The sequence below is a fragment of the Rattus norvegicus genome, chromosome 2 (genome assembly GCF_036323735.1).
Source record: "Rattus norvegicus strain BN/NHsdMcwi chromosome 2, GRCr8, whole genome shotgun sequence".
Classification (NCBI taxonomy): Eukaryota; Metazoa; Chordata; class Mammalia; order Rodentia; family Muridae; genus Rattus; species Rattus norvegicus.
The window spans coordinates 203832060-203858914 of NC_086020.1; the positions used below are offsets into that span (position 1 = coordinate 203832060).

General features: G+C 37.1%; 1 pseudogene; it reads right to left on the reverse strand.

Annotated features, from left to right (window-relative positions):
* Window positions 1-8197: 8197 nt before the first annotated feature.
* Window positions 8198-16650, reverse strand: Amy2-ps2 (amylase 2, pancreatic, pseudogene 2; annotated as a pseudogene).
* Window positions 16651-26855: the final 10205 nt, after the last annotated feature.

Here is a 26855-nt window from a genome sequence, read left to right on the forward strand (position 1 = left end):
AGATTAATAAAGTCAGCCATGTGCATGACTTCATTGTAGGAAAAATATTCTGTAAATCAAGGAGAACAAAAATGAGTGAGGAGGCTATAGGAAAAATATGAGAAACCTTCACCTTCTATATATAGAAGACAGGAGATTTAAATCCAATGTATTAATGATATATTTCAAAATAACTTTATTTATTTATTTACTGCACTTTATTTTACTTTATTTCATTGAGGCAAGGTCTTCTGTGTATCCATAGATGGTTGTACACTCACAGAGATATATCTGCCTCCCAAATGAAGAAATTTGGCTTGTATGTGTATGATTTCTGGTCTGACCACTTGGTATTAAATGAGGAAAAAGTGATCAATCTATGGAAAATTTTAACTCCCCTATCTGAGCAGCCATTAGTTTCCTCTTGTACTTAAAATAAGTATGGGATTATATAATATTTCTCCTCCCACCTTAGTACATCTATTCATGACATACCTGTTTACATCTTAATTATGCAATGACAATTTTGAGGTATCAAATTTGAACTTCCATGCAATTTCTAGACACAATAATCTTGTACAAGACATTCTAGTACTCTGCCTCTTAAAAAACTTTCTGCTTCTTATTGTGTGATCTTCCTTGAATCTAAGATGCAGGCAGAGTGTTGTAGAAGTATGAATTGTAGTTGAACACCAAACGTTAGTTTTTCTATGTTCTTTGACCAGTTGAGATTTTTTCTATATATATTTCTATTTATTTTCTATATAACAGCATCTTTTTGCTAAAATGAAATCTGCTTTGGGGGAAAAAAAGCTTCTTTAATGGGAAGCGAGATTTGGACATATTTGTGTATAAGAAAAACTAGTTATAATTAATTTTGAAAAACAATGGGTTCTCTATAGTATGTTCTCTATGAATCATAGCCTCAGTGATCCTGTATGCTTGACTAATATTCAAGAAGAAAATGTCATTATTGTCTTTGATTGAAAGTCTTCAATCAGTTAAATAGTGGTAAGCATAAACAACACCCCACGAGCAAACTTGAGTCTCTGGACCACAGGAAAGACCAACTTTTCTGCTCCAAGTGACCTGCCTGGTGAAATCAGGACACAGGCCCACAGGAACAGCTGAAGACTAGTAGACAGGAAAGACTATACACCCGAAAGGAGAACACTCTGTTCCCATAACTGGCTGAAAGAAAAAAAGGAAAACAAGTCTACAAAACTCCTGACACATACGCCTATAGGACGGTCTAGCCACTGTCAGAAATAGCAGAACAAAGTAACACCAGAGACAATCTGATGGCGAGAGGCAAGCACAGGAACCCAAGCAACAGAAACCAAGACTACATGGCATCATCGGAGCCCAATTCTCCCACCAAAGCAAATATTGAATATCTAAACACACCAGAAAAGCAAGATCTAGATTTAAAATTGTATTTGATCATGATGCTGAAGGACTTCAGGAAAGACATGAAGAACTCCCTTAGAGAAACACAGGAAAACATAAATAAACAAGTAGAAGCCTATAGAGAGGAATCACAAAAATCCCTGAAAGAATTCCAGGAAAACACAATCAACAGTTGAAGGAATTAAACATGGAAATAGAAGCAATCAAGAAAGAACACGGGGAAACAACCCTGGACATAGAAAACCAAAGGAAGAGAGAAGGAGCCGTAGATGCAAGCATCACCGACACAATACAAGAGATAGAAGACAGAATATCAGGAGCAGAAGATTCCATAGAAATCATTGACCCAACTGTCAAAGATAATGTAAAGCGGAAAAAGCAACTGGTCCAAAACATACAGGAAATCCAGGACTCAATGAGAAGATCAAACCTAAGGATAATAGGTATAGAAGAGAGTGAAGACTCCCAGCTCAAAGGACCACTAAATATCTTCAACAAAATCATAGAAGAAAACTTCCCTAACCTAAAGAAAGAGATGCCCATAAACATACAAGAAGCCTACAGAACTCCAAATAGATTGGACCAGAAAAGAAACACCTCCCGTCATATAATAGTCAAAACACCAAATGCACAAAATAAAGAAAGAATATTAAAAGCAGTAAGGGAAAAAGGTCAAGTAACATATAAAGGCGGACCTATCAGAATCACACCGGACTTTTCGCCAGAAACTATGAAGGCCAGAAGATCTTGGACAGATGTCATACAGACCCTAAGAGAACACAAATGCCAGCCCAGGTTACTGTACCCTGCAAAACTCTCAATTAACATAGATGGAGAAACCAAGATATTCCATGACAAAACCAAATTTACACAATATCTTTCTACAAATCCAGCACTACAAAGCCCAACATAAGGAGGCAAGCTATACCCTAGAAAAAGCAAGAAACTAATCGTCTTGGCAACAAAACAAAGAGAAGAAAAGCACACAAACATAACCTCACCTCCAAATACAAATAGAACAGGAAGCAACAATCACTATTCCTTCATATCTCTCAACATCAATGGACTGAACTCCCCAATAAAAAGACATAGATTAACATTCTGGATTAGAAATAAGGACCCTGCATTCTGCTGCCTATAGGAAACACACTTCAGAGGCAAAGACAGACACTACCTCAGAGTGAAAGGCTGGAAAACAACTTTCCAAGCAAATGGTCTGAAGAAGCAACTTGGAGTAGCCATTCTAATATCAAATAAAATCGATTTTCAATGAAAAGTCATCAAAAAAGATGAGGAAGGTCACTTCTTTTCATCAAAGGAAAAATCCACCAAGATCAACTCTCAATCCTAAATATCTATGCTCCAAATACAGGGTCACCTACATACATAAAAGAAACCTTATTAAAGCTCAAAGCACACATTGCAACTCACACAATAATGGTAGGAGATTTCAACACCCCACTCTCATCAATGGACAGATCATGGAAACAGAAATTAAACAGAGACATAAACAGACTAAGAGAAGTAATGAAACACATGGACTTAACAGATATTTATAGAACATTCTATCCTAAAACAAAAGGATATACATTCTTTTCACCACCTCATGGTACTTTCTCCAAAACTGACCACATAATTCGTCATAAAACGCACCTCAATAGATAAAGAAATATAGAAATAATCCCATGCGTCCTTTCAAACCACCTTAGGTTAAGCTTGCCTGTGGAAAGCCGCAATAACATTCACTACCACAAGATGGCGCTGGCTTCCACTGCGCCCCACGTGGAAAGCCGGGATAGCATTCACCATTACAAGATGGCGCTGGCTTCCACTGAGCCAGCCCGACTTCCTTTCAGGAAGCTAGCTGTGTGCGCATGTGCAAGAGTGTGTTCATGCCAGGTCTTTGCCCACTCCGGGGCGTGCCTATGAGATCATGGGTAAGTGACCAATCAGGTGTGGATGTGCCGTTCTAGGGTGTATATAGGCCGCACCATGCTGGGGCCCGGGTTCTCCTCTTCAAGATGTAATAAACGCTTTGCTACAGAAGGATCCTGGTGTTTGCGCGTGCGTTCCTGCTGGCGAGATGTTAGTGCGTGACACTTGCCTTCAATAACAATAAGGGAAGAACGCCCAGATATACATGGTAGTTGAACAATGCTCTACTCAATGATAACCCGGTCAAGAAAGAAATAAAGAAAGAAATTAAAGACGTTTTAGAATTTAATGAAAATGAAGGTACAACATACCAAACTTATGGGACACAATGAAAGTTGTGCTAAGATGAAAACTCATAGCTCTGAGTGCCTGCAGAAAGAAACAGGAAAGAGCATATATCAGCAGCTGGACAGCACACCTAAAATCTCTAGAACAAAAAGAAGCAAATACACCCAGGAGGAAAAGAAGACAGGAAATAATCAAACTCAGAGCTGCAATCAACTAAGTAGAAACAAAAAGGACTATACAAAGGATCAACAGAACCAAAAGCTGGTTCTTTGAGAAAATCAACAAGATAGATAAACCCTTAGCCAGACTAACGAGAGGACACAGAGAGTATGTCCAAATTAACAAAATAAGAAGTGAAAAGGAAGACATAACTACAGAATCAGAAAAAAATTCAAAAAATCATCAGATCCTACTAGGAAAGCCTATATTCAACAAAACTTGAAAATCTGTAGGAAATGGACAATTTCCTAGATAGATACCAAAGTTATATCAGGAACAGATCAATCATTTAAACAACTCCATAACTCCTAAAGAAATAGAAGTCACTAAAGGCCTTTCAGCCAGAAAGATCCCAGGTCCAGACGGGTTCAGTGCGGAATTCTATCAGAACTTCATAGAAGACCTCATACCAATAGTATCCAAACTATTCCACAAAATTGAAACAGATGGAGCACTACTGAATTCCTTCTATATTGCTACAATTACTCTTAAAACTAAACCACACAAAGACCCAACATAGAAAGAGAACTTCAGACCAATTTCCTTTATGAGTATTGATGCAAAAATAATAATTTCTTGCAAACAGAATCCAAGAGCATGTCAAAACAATCATCCATCATGATCAAGTAGGCTTCATACCAGGCATGCAGGAATGGTTTAATATATGGAAAACCATCATCGTAATACTCTATATAAACAAACTAAAAGATAAAAACCACATGATGATTTCATTAGATGATCAGAAATAATTTGGCAAAATTTAACAACCCTTCCTTATAAAAGTCCTGGAAAGTATAGGAATTCAAGGCACAAAACTAAACATAGTAAAATCATATATAGTAAACCAGTAGCTAATATTAAACTAAATGGAGAGAAACTTGAAGTAATCCCTCTAAAAGCTGGGAAAAGACTAGGCTGCCCCCTCTCTCCCTACTTATTCAATATAGTTCTTGAAGTTCTAACCAGAGCAATCAGACAACAAAAGGAGATGAAAGAGATACAGATTGGAAAGAAAGAAGTCCAAATATCACTATTTGCAGAAGATATGATAGTATATTTAAGTGATCCCAAAAGTTCCACCAGAGAACTACTAAACCTGATAAACCTTCAGCAAACTGGCTGGGTATAAAATTAACTCAAATAAAGCAGAAGCCTTCCTCTACACAAAAGAGAAACTAGCCGAGAAAAAAATTAGGGAAACAACACCCTTCATAATAGACCCAAATAATATAATATACCTCAGTGTGACTTTAACCAAGCAAGTGAAAGATCCATATGATAAGAACTTCAAGCCTCTGAAGAAAGAAATTGAAGATCTTAGAAGATGGAAAGATCTCCCATGCTCATGGATTGGCAGAATTAATATAGTAAAAGTGGCTATTTTACAAAAATCAATCCACTGATTCAAAGCAATCGCCATCAAAGTACCATTTCAATTCATCAGAGAGATAGACAGAACAATTTACAAATTCATCTGGAATAGCAAAAAACCCAGGATAGCTAAAACTATCATAAACAATAAAAGGACTCCTGGAGGAATCACTATTCCTGAACTCAAGCACTATGATGGTGCAATAGTGATAAAAACTGCATGGTATTGGTACAGAGACAGACAGATAGACCAGTGGAATAGAATTGAAGATACAGAAATGAACCCACACAGGTATGGTCACGTGATTTTTGACGAAGAAACCAAAACAATCCAATGGAAAAAAAAAAAGATAGCATTTTCAGCAAATGGTACTGATTCAACTGGAGGTCAGCATATAGAAGAATGCAGATCGATCCATTCTTATCACACTGTTCACAGATTAAGTCCAAGTGGATCAAGGACCTCCACATCAAACCAGGTATATTCAAACTAATAGAAGAAAAAGTGGGGAAGAATCTCAATCACATGGGTACTGGAGAAAATTTCCTGAACAAGACACCAATGGCTTATGCTCTAAGATCAAGAATCGGCAAATGGAATCTCATAAAACTGCAAGGCTTATGTAAGGCAAAGGATACAGTTGTTAGGACAAAACAACAACCAACAGATTGGGAAAAGATCTTTACCAATCCTACAACAAATAGAGAACTTATATCCAAAATATGCAAATAACTCCAGAAGTTAGACCACAGGGAGACAAATAACCCTATTAAAAATGGGGTTCAGAGCTAAACAAAGAATTCACAACTGAGGAATGCCAAATGGCTTAGAAACACCTAAAGAAATGTTCAACATCTTTAGTCATAAAGGAAATGCAAATCAAAACAACCCTGAGATTGCACCTCACACCACTGAGAATGGCTAAGATCAAAAACTCAGGTGACAAAAATTGCTGGTAAGGATGTGGAGAAAGAGGAACACTCCTCCATTGTTGGTTGGATTGCAGAGTGGTACAACCATTCTGGAAATTAGTCTGGAGGTTCCTCAGAAAATTGGACATTGAACTGCCTGAGGACCCAGCTATACCTCTCGTGGGCATATACCCAAAAGATGCCCCAACATATAACAAAGACACATGCTCCACTATGTTCATAGCAGCCTTATTTATAATAGCCAGAAGCTGGAAAGAACCCAGATGCCCTTCAACAGAGGAATGGATACAGAAAATGTGGTACATCTACACAATGGAGTACTACTCAGCTATCAAAAACAATGACTTTATGAAATTCCTAGTCAAATGGATGGAACTGGAAAATATCATCCTGAGTGAGGTAAACCAATCACAGAAAAACAGACATGGTATGCACTCATTGATAAGTGGCTATTAGCCCAAATGCTTGAATTACCATAGATGCACAGAACACATGAAAGTCAAGAAGGATGACCAAAATGTGAATGCTTCACTCCTTCTTTAAAAGGGGAACAAGAATACCCTTGGCAGGGAATAGGGAGGCAAAGTTTAAAACAGACACAGAAGGAACACCCATTCAGAGCCTGCCCCACATATGCCCCATACATATACAACCACCAAACTAGAAAAAATGGATGAAGTAAAGAAGTGCAGGCCGACAAGAATCAGATAGAAATCTCTCTTGAGAGACACAGCCAGAATACAGCAAATACAAAGGTGAATGCCAGCAGCAAACCACTGAACTGAGGACGGGACCCCTGTTGAAGGAATCAGAGAAAGGACTGGAAGAGCTTGAAGGGGCTCGAGAGCCTGTATGAACAACAATGCCACCCAACCAGAGCTTCCAGGGACTAAGCCACTACTTAAAGTCTATACATGGACTGACCCTGGGCTCCAAACTTCAAAGGCAGCAATGAATAGCCTAGTAAGAGCAGCAGCAGAAGGGGAATCCCTTGGTCCTGCCAAGAGTGAACACCTAGTGAACGTGATTGTTGGGGGGAGGGTGGTAATGGGTGGAGGATGGGGAGGGTACACCCTTAGAGAAGAGGAGCAGGAAGGGTTAGGGGGAAGGAAACGGGGAAAGCAATAACAATGGAAATGTAAATAAGAAAGACCCAAGCTAATAAAGATAAAAAAAATAAATTCAAACAGCCCATTATAAATTAATTAAATGCCTTGAGAGCTTTACATATCCCATGTTGTTCATCTTCTAACATGATATGTTGAAAATTAAATACGCAATAAATTTATATACTATTTATATGAAAAAAAGAAAGAAAAATACTCATGTATTTTAAACTATGAGTCCAAAAGGAAGCAAGGGGAGAGACGAAGAAGGCCAAAGAAGAATGAGGAAAATTTATGATTTAATTAATAAAGTATGTATTTGCATCCTCCAGTAATGGCTTATTAGCTACATGGATAGCTAATAACTTTGTGAATTGAATTTTAACAAAATTCATAAAAGACTTTTAGTTGTGTTCATGAGTTTATGGTATTTATAATTATAATAACTGGAACACAACATACTCTTGTAATGTCAAAAGCACACAGTGCCCGCTAAGTGTTTCTGAATTAGAAATGGAGGTGAAAAGATCTGACACCAGCACTCCAAAATTATGTGGGAAGCATAAAAAGGACTGGATACGTAGTAACTATAAGGTCTACTTGATATATTTTACTAGACATCGGTCAGTAAAGGTTGTATTTGCAGTAGGAAACAGTGCAAAAATTGTGTATTTTGCTTTGTTTAACTTTCAGATATCTGAGAACATCTAGAAAAACATTTAGACATTCTTTACTCTTACACGGAGTTATGTGATGATTCTGTGAGAGTTTTATGAGTTCAGAGTAATTTATTGATTATTGTTTTTACCCCAAGGAAATAAAATCTAGGGAAAATATGAGCTTGTAATATATGACCCTAAACATATTGATAAAGAAATAAAATAGAAATAAAATATAATATGGATCTCATGAAAAGACACAGACTCAGTAGATGTGCTTTTTCATGTCTTTAATTTGACTCTTACAACTTTGAGTCGGCATGGATTGCAATGAAAGGGTCTTCAGCAGAGTTACTAATACAGAAGTGAGCTTTGCCATCACTGCCAACATTTACTTTAAGTCCAGTGCAATTGCCATTGACTTTATCTCCTGAAATGACATCACAGTATGTGCCAGCAGGAAGACCAGTCTGTAGAGTGCTTGACAAAGCCCTAGGGTAAAACAATTAGTATTTAATTGGAATGCAACCAAGAAACATGCAGGACGATCCATTATGTATTATCCACAGAACGATAAGTGCCCCAACCGTGTGCTAAACAACACTAGAACCCAGAGCTCAGTAAGAGAATCCCAATACCAAGACAGTGTCAGCTGGAGCAAGCAAGTTCTCTATACCAAAGTCATCATTTTAAATGTCTATTTGTTTCATTGCCTGGAGTGACACACACAGAGAAACACAGAGAATGCAGAGAAGCTTAGCAATAAAGTCCTTCTGTGAGGAATCTCATTGTTTCCAGACAGTCCTCTGCTGGTTTAAATTCTGATTAATTTTTTAAAAATTTTTATTATATATTTCTTTACTTACATTTCAAATGTTGTTCCCCTTCCTGGTTTCCTGTTCATAAGCCTCCACCCCCTCACCCACTCCCCTATACCGGTATTCCCCCTATATATTTCCCTTATGACCCTCCCCCATATTCTCCTGAAGTGCTTCCAACGTTGTCATGACCAAGGACTTTTCCTTCCACTGGTGCACCAACAAGTCTATTCTCTCCTACATATGCAATTGGAGCCTTGGGGAGCATTCATTCTTCAAAGATCCTTAAATTACATAATGCTACCTGAGAATTTTTCTAGAATTAAATATAGCTATGTTTAATTAATCTAGCATTTTTAAGGATACATCCAAGTTTGTTTTAGAAAAGAGTTTGTATGAAATAATTCTAGTTCTAAATAGTTCTTCTGAGTGTATTTAGTGAAAAAAATATGCACTTCAATTATTTTTTTATCAATAAACATGATTTACAGAAAAAGATTTTTGATGAAATAGAAAGCTGACTATGGATACTGATCACTGACTCCCAAAGAGATTAGCAGAGCTTGACAGCTTTTTTACGTTTGTTTGTGAGACAGGGTCTCTCTATATATCCAGCCTTGACTGTAATGAAATCACTATGCAGATCAAGATGGCTTCACAGCAATATGGTGCTTCTCCCTTCACAGTAACAAGCACCACTCCTGGTATCTGACTGAAGAGTACTACAGGTGAGGGAGTCATGAAAGAAAGATCAAATAGAAGTACCCCAGGTGAAAGAAAAAGGAGAAAGATTTTAATGCCACAGTAAGCAACTGCTTTAGCAAATTCATACACCAAATGCAAGTACTCAAGTGCTTTTAAAATATATAGAACATGCAGCTAGATAATGGAAGTCTCTGTATGAGTATAATGGATTAATGTCTGAGTTATAATCATAGGTAAAGGGAAAAGAACTCTAGTACTTATATCGCACATTTTAATGATGATAAGATATATATTTACTATCTATATGCTTTGAAATATTTTAGATTAGCTTGTATATATGAATACATGTTACTGTCAGTGTACACTGTGGATAAAGATAACAAAAATCAAAATTGTATTAATAGATGAAAACTATAGGAAAGCAAATGCCATTTTTCTTTTGTATAATGAATATGAATTTTTACTTGTATCTTAAATTTATTGTCAAAAATTATTGCATATGAAATTAAAAAGAACAGGAAAAGAAAAGAATTATCTTGGAGTCTAATATTATACAACCCTTTACTAATCCATATCCACTTACCAGTCATCATTGTTAATGATAATGAATCCTCTGTTTCCTCTGCCAAAAGCCACTTGGTTGCTGCCATTATCCCCGGTTTGAAAAAGGCTGACCATTGACTACATTCCTGAAAGCTACCATGTTCCTAAAAGCACAGAATCAGGTGAAATGCTAGTACCCTTTAATTCAACAGTTTAAAATAAAAGATTAAACAACTTCCTTATTAGATAAGAACTGAAGGGGACATTCCCCCCTTATTTGATGCCATCTATGTTCACAGACCCAGCCATTGCCACAAGTGGTGTCTGGATTAATGGTCACTTCCTTTGTTGCTCCATTGTTATTAGGTGGTCCAATCCAGTCATTCACATCCTTTATTATAGGAAAAATCAGATCATTAAATGCTTGTAGCTGCCTGACTCGTGACACTACAGAAAACCAAATCACTACACTGTGTCTGCAGTGTGTACGTTTTTTAAGTTCTTCAATCTTTGTAACAGGCCTTCAGTGAAGTCTTACCTTCTGTTCAAACTCAGGTTTTTCAAAAACATATTAGCAATATCAAAAACAATTTGTAAACATCCTATGTTCTGCTTAATATCACTATAAGCTCTTCAATGCGACGAAAGCAGGAAAGCTAAAGATTCAGGAAAACTAGGTTTAAAGAACAGACATCAGTTACTACCTGAGGGGGGGCGGAAAAAAATATATATATGCCTCAGTTTATTTGGAGATGATATATGTAGTTCAATTCTAAGTAAAGAACATATATCAAAATGCTTTTTGGTAAAATACTTTCTAAGTTAATAATATTTGATTAATTACATCTCTGCTTTACAATGTGCTAAAACATATTCTGGCCTTTTTAAGTTAGCCAAGGGTAAATAAGAATCTTATGATGACAAAATATTTATATATGTTACTAGGAAAGTATCTCATTCTACTCATGAAACCTATTAAAAATAAACTTAAAAACAGAACAACGGGACTCTTATGTTCAAAGGAAATGAAAAATAATATATAGAGAAATGATGTTTGTATTTTATATTGGATATGTGCTATAACACTAGACTGTCCCACTATAAAAGAAAACTTCACGTAGCCATTTGGATATCTGATTGTCTAATTGTTTAGTTCAATTTTAGAATTATTTAAGCTTACACATATAACAAACAAGCACATATAGCAAATAAAGTCATGCATGGATTCATTCAGCAAAATCACTACTGAGATTCTCATAAGATCATATCTATTATAATTTCCTAGATTACCATTAAAAAGGTGCCTTCTTATTCCACTAGGGAAAAAAATCTACTTTCATATGACAACATTGATCATACCAAGGGTAGAGAAAATTTGAATTTCCCTTTAGTATCTGTAGCCATAATTCCATGTCAACTCTATGAGTCATGACTTAAACAGGCATAACTGTTTCTCTCTGTATTTTGTAACACTTCAAATAATGTTTTTCACTACCAGGTACTTTTTCAATTTCCTCACATTAGAAAAGTGTAGTGAACAAATACTTAATAATAAGCACCATGTACCATAACATCACATGAAGTTGAACCAGAATCACTTTTTTCTAGATTAAAATATGCTTCAGACAATTCCAAGACTTACTTTTCCATTCTGGAAATTTCTTGACCAATGATAACTTGACATTACTCTTGTGAATCCATAAGGATGAGCCAACAAAAATTCAACTGCCATTTTAAAAGTTGAAAAAGAGTATTACAGCCTAAGTATATAATACTTTACTCTCATTAAATGCAACCCCCACAGCAGCAATGAACGTAGTCCTACCTAGCATCCCAGAAAGTCAGGATGGATGCCCCTCCAGCACCATGTCCTCGCTGATTGTCATGGTTGTCCACAAACACAAGGGCTCTGTTAGAAGGCACAAAACCCCAACCTTCTCCCCAGTTCCTGCACTTTAAAAAAAGGATATTTTTCTTTCACAATGATTACCATAACATTACATATGGCAGCCTACTTATATTAATAAACGACTATTTCATAAGAAGTCTTTCACATATAGATAGATGTGTGCACATATATAATTTTTCATGATAAAATACATGGGAATTTTAACCACTTTTAGGTCTTAGTATATAAACTTCGGTTTTTAATTTTTTTAGAATTTTTGATTTTATTATAATATTATGGACTTGAGAATTAAGACATCCATATTATATAACAAAGAATGGAAATGAATTTATAACTGTTTGTAAATTACAAACTTTGAAATTTTCAATTAATTCTCTAGTGTAGTATAAAGAAATTCCATAATGTGGTCACATTATCAATATCACTTTTAAATATAATTATTCTTGGGATACTAACATTTTTAGTAGGCCATGATCAATAATTCATATAATCTGATGGACTTACTGCATCCAGGCAAATACACTAAGTACTACTTCGGAGTTCCCCTGCTATCAGATGATTGATATACCCAATGAAAAACATGATACATTAAGATTTAGAGAACAAGAAGACTAACAGATAATCAACAACTTAAAATAGAATATTTGAAAGAATATCTTATTGATGCCAAATGACAACAGATATATGATAGAACTGATGATGCAATGGCAAATATTTACTTTAAATAAGACATCTTCTGTCCTTCCCACTTGCAGATAACTTTGCCAAGTTTTTCACCAAACTTGAATTCTGTCACTCGACCATTTCTAAAGTACTCACTACCTTTTATTGCCTCACCACCAAGATCAATGACCTACAAGAGATATTGGGGCAAGTGTCATTTTAATTATATCTTTAAATCATATTACTGAAAGATAATATTATTTAGAACTATTGAAAATAATTCTTTATTTAAATTTACTAATGACTTTTAGTATACAGAAATATTCTGATTTTATTCATAAACTATATGTCACAATATTGCAAGAAACCAAATTATGAACCAAATTACAATAGAGTAATTTTTATTCTCTAGGCTGACTGCCAGAAGTTCACTAGTTCACAATAAGTTAACTCTTGCTTTCTTGTTAACATTAGAAGTGCTCATTAACTTTCTAAGAATCTTAGAAATAAAATGGTGTCATCCTCAGTTCACTTCAAGTGAAAAGGTGCCTTACAAAAGGCTTCATCTGTTTGCCTTGAACAGCTACATCTCTGAGAGTATGAGACAAAACTTAAATTAGAAGTTTGGCTTTGGTAATTAAACATTATGACTTCTGTGTCTTCTCAAATGATAACTTTGAATATAAGAGATGAATTAATGAAGTTAGCACTGCCTTGATACATGATGTGACAAATAATTAAATGTGCTCTTTCTGATTAACAAGACTCGTTTTTTTTTAATGGCAGAATCATAAGTCTACATGTGACTAAACTATTAAACTGCATTGTTAATTACATTCGCAGAGAAATCTGGTTTACAAAATGGAGATATTTAAAGAAAATCCAATGGAACTTTTAACCCTATGGAAAAAAAACTATAGGAAACTAAGAAGTCTAAGAACTGGAGTCTTCCCATGGGAAAAACACAATCGGTTGTCCAGAACCAAGTCAACCCTGAAAACATGTGCATATAGGAACAATAATTAAACTGAATCACTTACATATGAAGCACTAAGAACTACATCAGTTATATTTAGGAAACATGTATGTGTTTGTGTTATGTGTTTAAGTACATAGGCAAATATATATATATATATATATGCACATATATATGTACATGCATGTACACAAGAACGTATAATAAGAGTAAATAAAAACAGGACAGGAATGTGACAGATAATATGGAATGATACATGGAAGAATTTGGAGGTAAAAGGACAAAAAAGGAATCATTGAAATTAAAGTATAATATCAAAAAATATTTTAAAACCTATATAGGGTTTTACCTCTTGATAAATGAAAGGTTTGCTTCCTTGGGAGAACCATTTTGTATTGAGATTATGTAGTTTGTCCAAAACTGCCTTTATGTCTCCAGGCCACATGTGCTTAGAAGCATCAAGTCTGAACCCTGCTACACCAATGTCAATGTGACGGTTCATATACTCGGCCACCTTGGTACGAACATAATCTTTTGCCAGTGCAAGATCCAGAAGGCCACACAGACGACAGTTTCTGACCTGTTGGGGCAAAGCGTGATTCATTTATAAAAATCCATTTCTGCCTTAAAATACATTTCCCCGTTCAGTCAATCACATATTAACCAATAGCAAATTTTATATGGATTTTGATGAAGATCTGGAATGTATTGATATTCTATTGTGGACACAGACTCAAAAATTACCTGTCACTATAAAGAATATCAGAGATTAAAATATTTATAAATTTTGTCAGTTCATTCTAATTCCTGATCCTCCTTCCTCTTCTCTCTGTCTCTGTCTCTGTCTCTCCTCTGTCTTCATTTCTGTCTCAAGCTTCCATTCCCATTCCCCCTACTCTTTCCCCCACACACTCTCTCACTCTCTCATTCTCATTCTCTCTCTTTCTCTTTCTCTCTCTCTCTCTTTCTCTCTCTCTTTCCCCCTCTCTTTCTTTTCACATCTTTCTCACCATTTCTTTTATTCTTCCCACCTTTTTCTTTGTTTTACTTTGTCAAAAAATATCAAAGCCAATAACATCCTTATATTAAGTCCACTACAACAAAATTGAGACTGTAACAGTGTTTGAAGACTGTTTCTTTGTATCATTTGTATTTCTAATATTTTCCATTTTGTCATATTTATATTATTGATGAAATCAAGGTTTTAAATTTTACAGACAAATTTCAAGATGGCATTCCTGAGTTTATCATGGACTTTAGTGTATATTTAAAATAATGAAACAAAACTGCAGGACATTTTGCCTTTATGTGTTTTCAGCATTCTCTCTTAGTAAAGGTTTTTCCTATGGAATCTAAATGAAAAGTTCAATGGTATTCATAAATTTCTGTCTATTCAAGCATCAACAGTTATTATTCCCACACCATTTCCTTCATTACCTGATAGGCATAATTGTAGTTTTTAATATCTGCATTACATTTATTATCGTTAAAGTCCCAAGCAGAGTAGGGAACTGATGGGAATTCCCTGTTATTAGCTTGTAGTAACTTCCACATGTACTGCTTGTTCCTGCACCATTGCCTGCACCACACATGTGATTAATGACAGCATCCACATAAATCCGGACCTAAGAAAGAAAAGTACATACTTCAGTTAGATGGAAAACTCTATAGTGTCATTACAATATTCACATCAAAGCTCCAAAACATAACATCTGCTGCACTGTATAATCACTTTATAAATGTGAGTCAAGGGCAAAAGGAAGCTAATGGAAATAAGATCCATTTTAGTCATACTTTGTGAAGAGGAATATTGAGATCTTAAGGAGGGAGAAACAGAAACTATCATGACTAGAAACAAAAGTTCAATTATTGAGGATATAAGATATGGTGTAAATCTGAGAGACTATTGTGCTTGACATTTTACAGGGATACAAGGAGCAAATCTGAGCTTCATCTAAGCATGTATTTATTCATCTATATAGCTAAAGACCAGAGGGAAGGTTCATGTCTCTTCATTATATAACAAAGCATATAATTAACACCCAAAATATCAATGCCCGTGGACACTGTAGGAGGCTCTTAATATTTAATAATTTTAAAATACAACAGTTTTCAATACGTGTGCTATAATGTCTTATAGTCAAATGTACATAGTCAAGAATTTCTAAAACTGCCAATACGATTTTTTAATAAGACTTAAAATGTAAAGTAAAATTTAAATATTTGTAACATGTTTAAGGGCTGGACAGATGGTTCGGTGGTTAAGAGCACTGACTGCTCTTCCAGAGGTCCTGAATTCAAATTCCAGCAACGACATTGTGGCTCACAATCAACAGTAATGTAATGAGGCCCTCTTCTGGTGTGTATCAAGACAGATAGAGTGTACTTACATGTAATAAATACATAAGTCTTTAAAAATAAACTTTTAAACAAAATAACTAGACACGGAAGAGAAATAGATTCATGTATAATACATTGAAAGAAAATGTGTCTTCAATTACACCAACATTGTTGCACCTTGTCACCATGTCTTTGAATTCATTTTCATTTCCAGACCTTGAGCAAATTTTGTAGCTGATGGGTTGATATCTTTCCCACCAAGGCCTTGAGGGGTTATTAATTATAATATTTTCATTGGGTGTAGAGACCTCCAAATAAAACAGTTACAATTACTCCTAGATTATACCCAAATTTCATAGAATGCTATCTATAATCTGACAGTTTTTCTCAAACTACAAATGTTCACTTTGGTTGATTAACAATCACAAGAAATTATAGAAAAAACATTTCAGGTGTCCTCCTGATAAGAATATAGAATACAAAAGTATATAGGTGCCCCAACTATCAACCTTTTCCTATCTCATCAAAGTTTTGTGTGAAATGAAGTTGTGCTCTAATGACACTAGTCCTGATTAGAATAGTATGTGAGCATAGTAAGCTCTGCATTTAGTTTGTAAAGTAATATTACCTGCACCCCTCCAAATCTCTTAGGAGCTAAGTATCGCTCACATTCCTTGGCAATATCAACCCAGTGTCACTCGAACAGATGGACAATAGCAGTCCTCCCATCTGTAGTATGTGGGTCATATTGAACCCAGCATAACCCAAAGAGGGAAAGCAGCAGAACAAACTTCATTTTGCCTTGAAGTTGTCATTGCTCCTTCTTGTGCCTATTTATATTCTGAAAAAGGTACAGCTTATCAAGTCAATATTTATGAATAAATATTTAGAGAATAAGCTCTTTTTTCATATCTAAAATGTTTGTTCTGAGGATGTGAACAGGTGATGTACATTTAGAAACTCTCATGGAAAAAGACCTGAAAGTCCTTTGAGGCCATCATTATTTGACTACTGTAGATCTCACTTCGCATGCCTTGCTCTAATGCAAGGAAATAAAAGTTGGAGGTAAATATGCTTAGGGTCATGTTTAAAATAACCATTCTATTTCTGTTTTAAATAGAAAAAAAGAGATAATCTATCAAGTTAATTTTGTATCTGCTACACAAATTTTAGATAGTTATATTATTTTAAGAACCTTTTAAAAACAGTAGAAACCATTAAAATAGGAAAAAACAGGCAGGGTAAAAGAATGAAGATTTGCAGTGTAAGAAAAAAACCTGAGTTATGAAACAAGCCATGGTATTCAAATAAAGAGCAAAAACATAATGACAGCAACTTTGTATTTGAGCAATATCTTCCCTATAATGGATTCCTAGACTGCATATAAAGATTTTAGCTGTGTCCCCAAGCCAACTATCTTTATCCCTGACACAATTTGAATTAAAAATTAAAAAAACTTTTATCCTGCTAAATATTAGTGAAATATGTATGAAGGAAAATGACAGTAACAATGGAGAGGAAAACTTCCATGTCCATTAGCAGATGTTGAGTAAGTGTCTTCATTTTGTCAAGCACTTAGGACCCTAAATTATATGGATGAACATTGCAGGACATTCACACATACCACTCAGGGAAAGAGCTAGTGCAATTAATGCTATTTATAATAATAAATTTACGTTCTTTTTTTACTTTTTTTCTTTTATTTTTCTTTTAGTGGAAATTTTGTTATTTACATTTAAATGAAACCCTTTCCTGGTTTCACCTCCAGAAACTCACCATCTTATATCTTCCTCTCCGTGCCTGTATAAGGTTGAGCCCCCACCTACTACCCATTCCTCCTGCCTTCCTGCCCTGGCATTCCCCTATATTGGGTCATCATGCCTTCACATTACAAAGGATTTCTCCGGAATTGATGCCTGAAATGTGCACCTTGTGCTATTAATGTGGCTGGAGCCATTGGTTGCTCCATGTGTACTCTTTGGTTGGTGGTTTAGTCCGGGTTGTCTCGTCGGTTGATGCTGTTTTTCTTCCTATGGGGTTGCAAACCACCTCAATAACCTCATCCCTATTCATAATCATCCAATGGGGATTTTGTTTTCAGACCAAAGGTTGGCTGTCAGCATCTGCCTCTGTATTTTTCAGGGTCTGGCAGGGCCTTTCAGGAGACAATTATATCAGGGTTCTGCCAGCATGCACCTCTTGGGATCCACAATAGTGATTGGGTTTAGTAACTGCATGTGTGTTAGATTCCAATGTGTGGCATTCTCTGTATGGCCTTTTCTTCAGTCTCTGCTACAAATTTTCTCTCATTTCCTCCTGTGAGTATTTTGTTATCCTTTCTAAGAAGGTCTTAAGCAACCACAATTTTGTCTTTCTACTTGAACTTCATGTTGTCTACAATTTGTACCTGGGATATTCCAAACTTTTGAGCTAATATCCACTGATCAGTGATCATATGTCATGTATGTTCTTTTGTGATTGCATCACCTCATTCAGGATGATATTTTCTTTTTTTTTATTAACTTGAGTATTTCTTATATACATTTCGAGTGTTATTCCCTTTCCCGGTTTCCGGGCAAACATCCCCTTCCCCCCTCCCCTTCCTTATGGGTGTTCCCCTCCCAACCCTCCCCCCATTGCTGCCCTCCCCCCAATAGTCTAGTTCACGGGGGTTCAGTCTTAGCAGGACCCAGGGCTTCCCCTTCCACTGGTGCTCTTACTAGGATATTAATTGCTATCTATGAGGTCAGAGTCCAGGGTCAGTCCATGTATAGTCTTTAGGTAGTGGCTTAGTCCGTGCAAGCTCTGGTTGCTTGCCATTGTTGTACATATGGGGTCTCGAGCCCCTTCAAGCTCTTCCAGTTCTTTCTCTGATTCCTTCAACGGGGGTCCTATTCTCAGTTCAGTGGTTTGCTGCTGGTATTCGCCTCTGTATTTGCTGTATTCTGGCTGTGTCTCTCAGGAGCAATCTACATCTGGCTCCTGTCGGTCTGCACTTCTTTGCTTCATCCATCTTGTCTAATTGGATGGCTGTATATGTATGGGCCACATGTGGGGCAGACTCTGAATGGGTGTTCCTTCAGTCTCTGTTTTAATCTTTGCCTCTCTCTTCCCTGCCAAGGGTATTCTTGTTCCCCTTTTAAAGAAGGAGTGAACCATTCACATTTTGATCATCTGTCTTGAGTTTCATTTGTTCTAGGCATTTAGGGTAATTCAAGCATTTGGGCTAATAGCCACTTATCAGTGAGTGCATACCATGTATGTCTTTCTGTGTTTGGGTTAGCTCACGCAGGATGAATATTTTCCAGTTCCAGGATGATATTTTCTAGTTACATTCATTTCTCTAAATTTTCATGAAATCATTGTTTTTAATAGCTGAGTAGTGCTCCACCGTGTAAATGTATCACATTTTATGTGTCCATTCCTCTGTTGAAAGATATCTGGGTTCTTTCCAGCTACTGGCTATAATAAACAAGGCTGCTATGACCATAGTGGAACATGTGTAATTTTGTATGTTGGAGTGTCTTTTAGGCATATTCCCAGGAATTTACTTCTATTAGATTTAGTGTATCTGATTTTATGTTGAGGTCCTTGATCCACTTGAACTTGAGCTTTATGCAAATTGATAAATATGTGTCTTTTTCATTTTTCTTCACACAGACTGAGTTAGTCTAGCAGCATTTATTGAAGATTTTTTCATTGTATTTTTTGTCAAATATCCAGTGTCTGTAAGTGTATGGTTTTACTTCTAGGTCTTCAATTCTCTTACTTTGATCAATATGTCTGTTTCTGTACCAACATCATGCAGTTTTTACTGCTTTTGCTCTGTAGTATAGTTTCAGATCAGGGATGGTGATTCCCCATCAATTCTTTGATTGTTAAGAATTGTTCTTTCTATTCTGAGTTGTTTGCCTTTCCAGATGAATTTGAGAATTGCTCTATCCATATCTTTGAAGAATTGTGTTGTGATTTTGAAAGAAATGGCTATTTTTGCTATGTTAATTTACCAATCCATGAGCATGGGAGATCTCTCCATATTCTGAGATCTTCAATTTCTTTCTTGAGAGACTTGAAGTACTTCTCATACAGATTTTTCAATTGTTTATTTGGTGAGAATTACCCCAAGATATTTCATATTATTTGTAGCTATTATGAGGGAAGTTGGTTCCCTAATTTCTTTCTCATTCTGGTTTCCATTTGTATAAAGGAAGGCTACCAATTTATTTGAGTTAAATTAATATCCAGCCACTTTACTCAATGTGTTTACCAGCTGTTGAAGTACTCTGGTAGAATTTTTGGGATCTGTTATATATACTATTATATCATCTGTAAATAGAGATACCTTTATTTGTTGCTTGCAAATGTGTATCCCCTTGATCCCATTTTGTTGTTTCATGGTCTAGCTACCACTTTGAATACTATATCAAATAGGTATTGGGAGAGAGGTCATCCTTGTCTTGTCCCTGATTTTAGTGGAATTGATTCGAGTATCTCTTCCTTTCTTTAATATTGGCTGTTGAAGTAAATTGCTTTTATGATGTTTAGGTCTGAGCCTAGAATTCCTGACCTCTCCAACACTTTTAACATGAAGGGTATTGTATTTTGTCCAAAGCTTTTTTGCTTCCAAGGAGATGATTATATGATTTTTTCCTTTGAATTTGTTTGTGTAATGGATTATGTTCATGGATTTTCATATATTGAACTAATCTTGCATCTAATATGATTTCCCCAACACATATACAGCAGAGGTCTGCCAGGTCTAGATTCAGATGGAGAAGATTCGCCTAACCTCAAGAACCTCGAGGCCCCAAGGAGTGGACAGGACTGGTGGGATGTGGGCTGGGAGTGGAGACATCCTAGTGGAGATGAGATATGGAAGGAAGTATGGGATGTAGTAGAGTCAGAGAGTGAAACCAGAGAGGGATAAACTTTGTACTATTAAAAAATAGACTAGAGGGGCGGCACAGGTCTTCCTGGTTGCTGCCGCCGCAGAGAGCCCGTGGGCAGCACCCCGCGAGCAAACTTGAGCCTCGGGACCACAGTTAAGACCAACTTGTCTGCTGCAAGAAAGCTGCCTGGTGAAATCGGGACACACAGAGGCAGAACTCCTCTAGGTCCGGGCACATCCTGTGTTTACCGGAAGTCCCATACCCGCGGAACCCGGTCCGCAGCAGCTCTCTGCTCCCAGACCCCGTGGGAAAGAGACCTCACCGCCTGGTCAGGTGGGCACTCCTGAGGCTGCAGAGCAGAAGAGACCACCAACACTGCCCACCCCTGCCCACATCCCTGGCCCAAGAGGAAACTGTATAAGGCCTCTGGGCTCCCGTGGGGGAGGGCCCAGGAGCGGCAGGACCCCTGCCTGAGACACCGCAGGAACCTAAAGGAAACAGACCGGATAAACAGTTCTCTGCCCCCAAATCCCGTGGGAGGGAGAGCTAAACCTTCAGAGAGGCAGACAAGCCTGGGAAACCAGAAGAGACTGCACTCTGCACACACATCTCGGACGCCAGAGGAAAACACCAAAGGCCATCTGGAACCCGGGTGCACTGAAGCTCCCGGAAGGGGCGGCACAGGTCTTCCTGGTTGCTGCCGCTGCAGAGAGCCCCCCACGAGCGAACTTAAGCCTCAGGACCACAGGTAAGACCAAATTTTCTGCTGCAAGAAAGCTGCCTGGTGAACTCAAGACACAGGCCCACAGGAACAGCTGAAGACCTGTAGAGAGAAAAAACTGCACGCCCGAAAGCAGAACACTCTGTCCCCATAACTGACTGAAAGAGAGGAAAACAGGTCTACAGCACTCCTGACACACAGGCTTATAGGACAGTCTAGCCACTGTCAGAAATAGCAGAACAAAGTAACACTAGAGATAATCTGATGGCGAGAGGCAAGCGCAGGAACCCAAGCAACAGAAACCAAGACTATATGGCATCATCGGAGCCCAATTCTCCCACCAAAACAAACATGGAATATCCAAACACACCAGAAAAGCAAGATCTAGTTTGAAAATCAAATTTGATCATGATGCTGGAGGACTTCAAGAAAGACGTGAACAACTCCCTTAGGGAAACACAGGAAAACATTAATAAACAAGTAGAAGCCTACAGAGAGGAATCGCAAAAATCCCTGAAAGAATTCCAGGAAAACACAATCAAACAGTTGAAGGAATTAAAAATGGAAATAGAAGCAATCAAGAAAGAACACATGGAAACAACCCTGGATATAGAAAACCAAAAGAAGAGACAAGGAGCTGTAGATACAAGCTTCACCAACAGAATACAAGAGATGGAAGAGAGAATCTCAGGAGCAGAAGAAACATAGAAATCATTTACTCAACTGTCAAAGATAATGTAAAGCGGAAAAAGCTACTGGTCCAAAACATACAGGAAATCCAGGACTCAATGAAAAGATCAAACCTAAGGATAATAGGTATAGAAGAGAGTGAAGACTCCCAGCTCAAAGGACCAGTAAATATCTTCAACAAAATCATAGAAGAAAACTTCCCTAATCTAAAAAAAGAGATACCCATAGGCATACAAGAAGCCTACAGTACGCCAAATAGATTGGACCAGAAAAGAAACACCTCCTGTCACATAATTGTCAAAACACCAAACGCACAAAATAAAGAAAGAATATTAAAAGCAGTAAGGGAAAAAGGTCAAGTAACATATAAAGGCAGACCTATCAGAATCACACCAGACTTCTCGCCAGAAACTATGAAGGCCAGAAGATCCTGGACTGGAGTCATACAGACCCTAAGAGAACACAAATGCCAGCCCAGGTTACTGTATCCAGCAAAACTCTCAATTAACATAGATGGAGAAACCAAGATATTCCATGACAAAACCAAATTTAAACAGTATCTTTCTACAAATCCAGCACTACAAAGGATAATAAATGGTAAAGCCCAACATAAGGAGGCAAGCTATACCCTAGAAGAAGCAAGAAACTAATTGTCTTGGCAACAAAACAAAGAGAATGAAAGGACACAAACATAACCTCACCTCCAAATATGAATATAACGGGAAGCAATAATCACTATTCCTTAATATCTCTCAACATCAATGGCCTCAACTCCCCAATAAAAAGACATAGATTAACAAACTAGATACGCAACGAGAACCCTGCATTCTGCTGCCTACAGGAAACACACCTCAGAGACAAAGACAGATATTACCTCAGAGTGAAAGGCTGGAAAACAACTTTCCAAGCAAATGGTCAGAAGAAGCAAGCTGGAGTAGCCATTCTAATATCAAATAAAATCAATTTCCAACTAAAAGTCATCAAAAAAGATAAGGAAGGACACTTCATATTCATCAAAGGAAAAATCCACCAAGATGAACTCTCAATCCTAAATATCTATGCCCCAAATACAAGGGCACCTACATATGTAAAAGAAACCTTACTAAAGCTCAAAACACACATTGCACCTCACACAATAATAGTGGGAGATTTCAACACCCCACTCTCATCAATGGACAGATCATGGAAACAGAAATTGAACAGAGATGTAGACAGACTAAGAGAAGTCATGAGCCAAATGGACTTAACGGATATTTATAGAACATTCTATCCTAAAGCAAATGGATATACCTTCTTCTCAGCTCCTCATGGTACTTTCTCCAAAATTGACCATATAATTGGTCAAAAAACGGGCCTCAACAGGTACAGAAAGATAGAAATAATCCCAGGCGTGCTATCGGACCACCACGGCCTAAAACTGGTCTTCAATAACAATCAAGGAAGAATGTCAACATATACTTGGAAATTGAACAATGCTCTACTCAATGATAACCTGGTCAAGGAAGAAATAAAGAAAGAAATTAAAAACTTTTTAGAATTTAATGAAAATGAAGGTACAACATACCCAAACTTATGGGACACAATGAAAGCTGTGCTAAGAGGAAAACTCATAGCGCTGAGTGCCTGCAGAAAGAAACAGGAAAGAGCATATGTCAGCAGCTTGACAGCACACCTAAAAGCTCTAGAACAAAAAGAAGCAAATACACCCAGGAGGAGTAGAAGGCAGGAAATAATCAAACTCAGAGCTGAAATCAGCCAAGTAGAAACAGAAAGGACCATAGAAAAAATCAACAGAACCAAAAGTTGGTTCTTTGAGAAAATCAACAAGATAGATAAACCCTTAGCCAGACTAACGAGAGGACACAGAGAGTGCGTCGAAATTAACAAAATCAGAAAAGAAAAGGGAGACATAACAACAGATTCAGAGGAAATTCAAAAAATCATCAGATCTTACTATAAAAATCTATATTCAACAAAACTTGAAAATCTTCAGGAAATGGACAATTTCCTAGACAGTTACCAGGTACTGAAGTTAAATCAGGAACAGATAAACCAGTTAAACAACCCCATATCTCCTAAGGAAATAGAAGCAGTCATTAAAGGTCTCCCAAACAAAAAGAGCCCAGGTCCAGACCGGTTTAGTGCAGAATTCTATCAAACCTTCATAGAAGACCTCATACCAATATTATCCAAACTATTCCACAAAATTGAAACAGATGGATCACTACCGAATACCTTCTACGAAGCCACAATTACTCTTATACCTAAACCACACAAAGACACAACAAAGAAAGAGAACTTCAGACCAATTTCCCTTATGAATATCGATGCAAAAATACTCAACAAAATTCTGGCAAACCGAATCCAAGAGCACATCAAAACAATCATCCACCATGACCAAGTAGGCTTCATCCCAGGCATGCAGGGATGGTTTAATATACGGAAAACCATCAATGTGATCCATTATATAAACAAACTGAAAGAACAAAACCACATGATCATTTCACTAGACGCTGAGAAAGCATTTGACAAAATTCAACACCCCTTCATGATAAAAGTCCTGGAAAGAATAGGAATTCAAGGCCCATACCTGAACATAGTAAAAGCCATATACAGCAAACCAGTTGCTAACATTAAACTAAATGGAGAGAAACTTGAAGCAATCCCTCTAAAATCAGTGACTAGACAAGGCTGCCCACTCTCTCCCTACTTATTCAATATAGTTCTTGAAGTTCTATCCAGAGCAATCAGACAACAAAAGGAGGTCAAGGGGATACAGATCAGAAAAGAAGAAGTCAAAATATCACTATTTGCAGATGATATGATAGTATATTTAAGTGATCCCAAAAGTTCCACCAGAGAACTACTAAAGCTGATAAACAACTTCAGCAAAGTGGCTGGGTATAAAATTAACTCAAATAAATCAGTTGCCTTCCTCTATACAAAAGAGAAACAAGCGAGAATGAAATTAGGGAAATGACACCCTTCATAATAGACACATATAATATAAAATACCTCGGTGTGACTTTAACAAAGCAAGTAAAAGATGTTTACAATAAGAACTTCAAGACACCGAAGAAGGAAATTGAAGAAGACCTCAGAAGATGGAAAGATCTCCCATGCTCATGGATCGGCAGGATTAATATAGTAAAAATGGCCATTTTACCAAAAGCAATCTACAGATTCAATGCAATCCCCATCAAAATACCAATCCAATTCTTCAAAGAGTTAGACAGAACAATTTGCAAATTCATCTGGTATAACAAAAAACCCAGGATAGCTAAAGCTATCCTCAACAATAAAAGGACTTCAGGGGGAATCACTATCCCTGAACTCAAGCAGTATTACAGAGCAATAGTGATACAAACTGCATGGTATTGGTACAGAGACAGACAGATAGACCAATAGAATAGAATTGAAGACCCAGAAATGAACCCACACACCTATGGTCACTTGATTTTTGACAAAGGAGCCAAAACCATCAAATGGAAAAAAGATAGCATTTTCAGCAAATGGTGCTGGTTCAACTGGAGGTTAACGTGTAGAAGAATGCAGATTGATCCATGCTTATCACCCTGTACAAAGCTTAAGTCCAAGTGGATCAAGGACCTCCACATCAAACCAGACACTCTCAAACTAATAGAAGAAAAACTAGGGAAGCATCTGGAACACATGGGCACTGGAAAAAATTTCCTAAACAAAACACCAATGGCTTACGCTCTAAGATCAAGAATCGACAAATGGGATCTCATAAAACTGCAAAGCTTCTGTAAGGCAAAGGACACTGTGGTTAGGACAAAACGGCAACCAACAGATTGGGAAAAGATCTTTACCAATCCTACAACAGATAGAAGCCTTATATCCAAAATATACAAAGAACTCCAGAAGTTAGACCGCAGGGAAACAAATAACCCTATTAAAAAATGGGGTTCAGAGCTAAACAAATAATTCACAGCTGAGGAATGCCGAATGGCTGAGAAACACCTAAAGAAATGTTCAACATCTTTAGTCATAAGGGAAATGCAAATCAAAACAACCCTGAGATTTTACCTCACACCACTGAGAATGGCTAAGATCAAAAACTCAGGGGACAACAGATGCTGGCGAGGATGTGGAGGAAGAGGAACACTCCTCCATTCTTGGTGGGATTGCAAACTGGTACAACCATTCTGGAAATCAGTCTGGAGGATCCTCAGAAAATTGGACATTGAACTGCCAGAGGATCCAGCTATACCTCTCTTGGGCATATACCCAAAAGATGCCCCAACATATAAAAAAGACACGTGCTCCACTATGTTCATTGCAGCCTTATTTATAATAGCCAGAAGCTGGAAAGAACCCAGATGCCCTTCAACAGAGGAATGGATACAGAAAATGTGGTACATCTACACAATGGAATATTACTCAGCTATCAAAAACAACGACTTTATGAAATTCGTAGGCAAATGGTTGGAACTGGAAAACATCATCCTGAGTGAGCTAACCCAATCACAGAAAGACATACATGGTATGCACTCATTGATAAGTGGCTATTAGCCCAAATGCTTGAATTACCCTAGATGCCTAGAACAAATGAAACTCAAGACGGATGATCAAAATGTGAATGCTTCACTCCTTCTTTAAAAGGGGAACAAGAATACCCTTGGCAGGGAAGAGAGAGGCAAAGATTAAAACAGAGAATGAAGGAACACCCATTCAGAG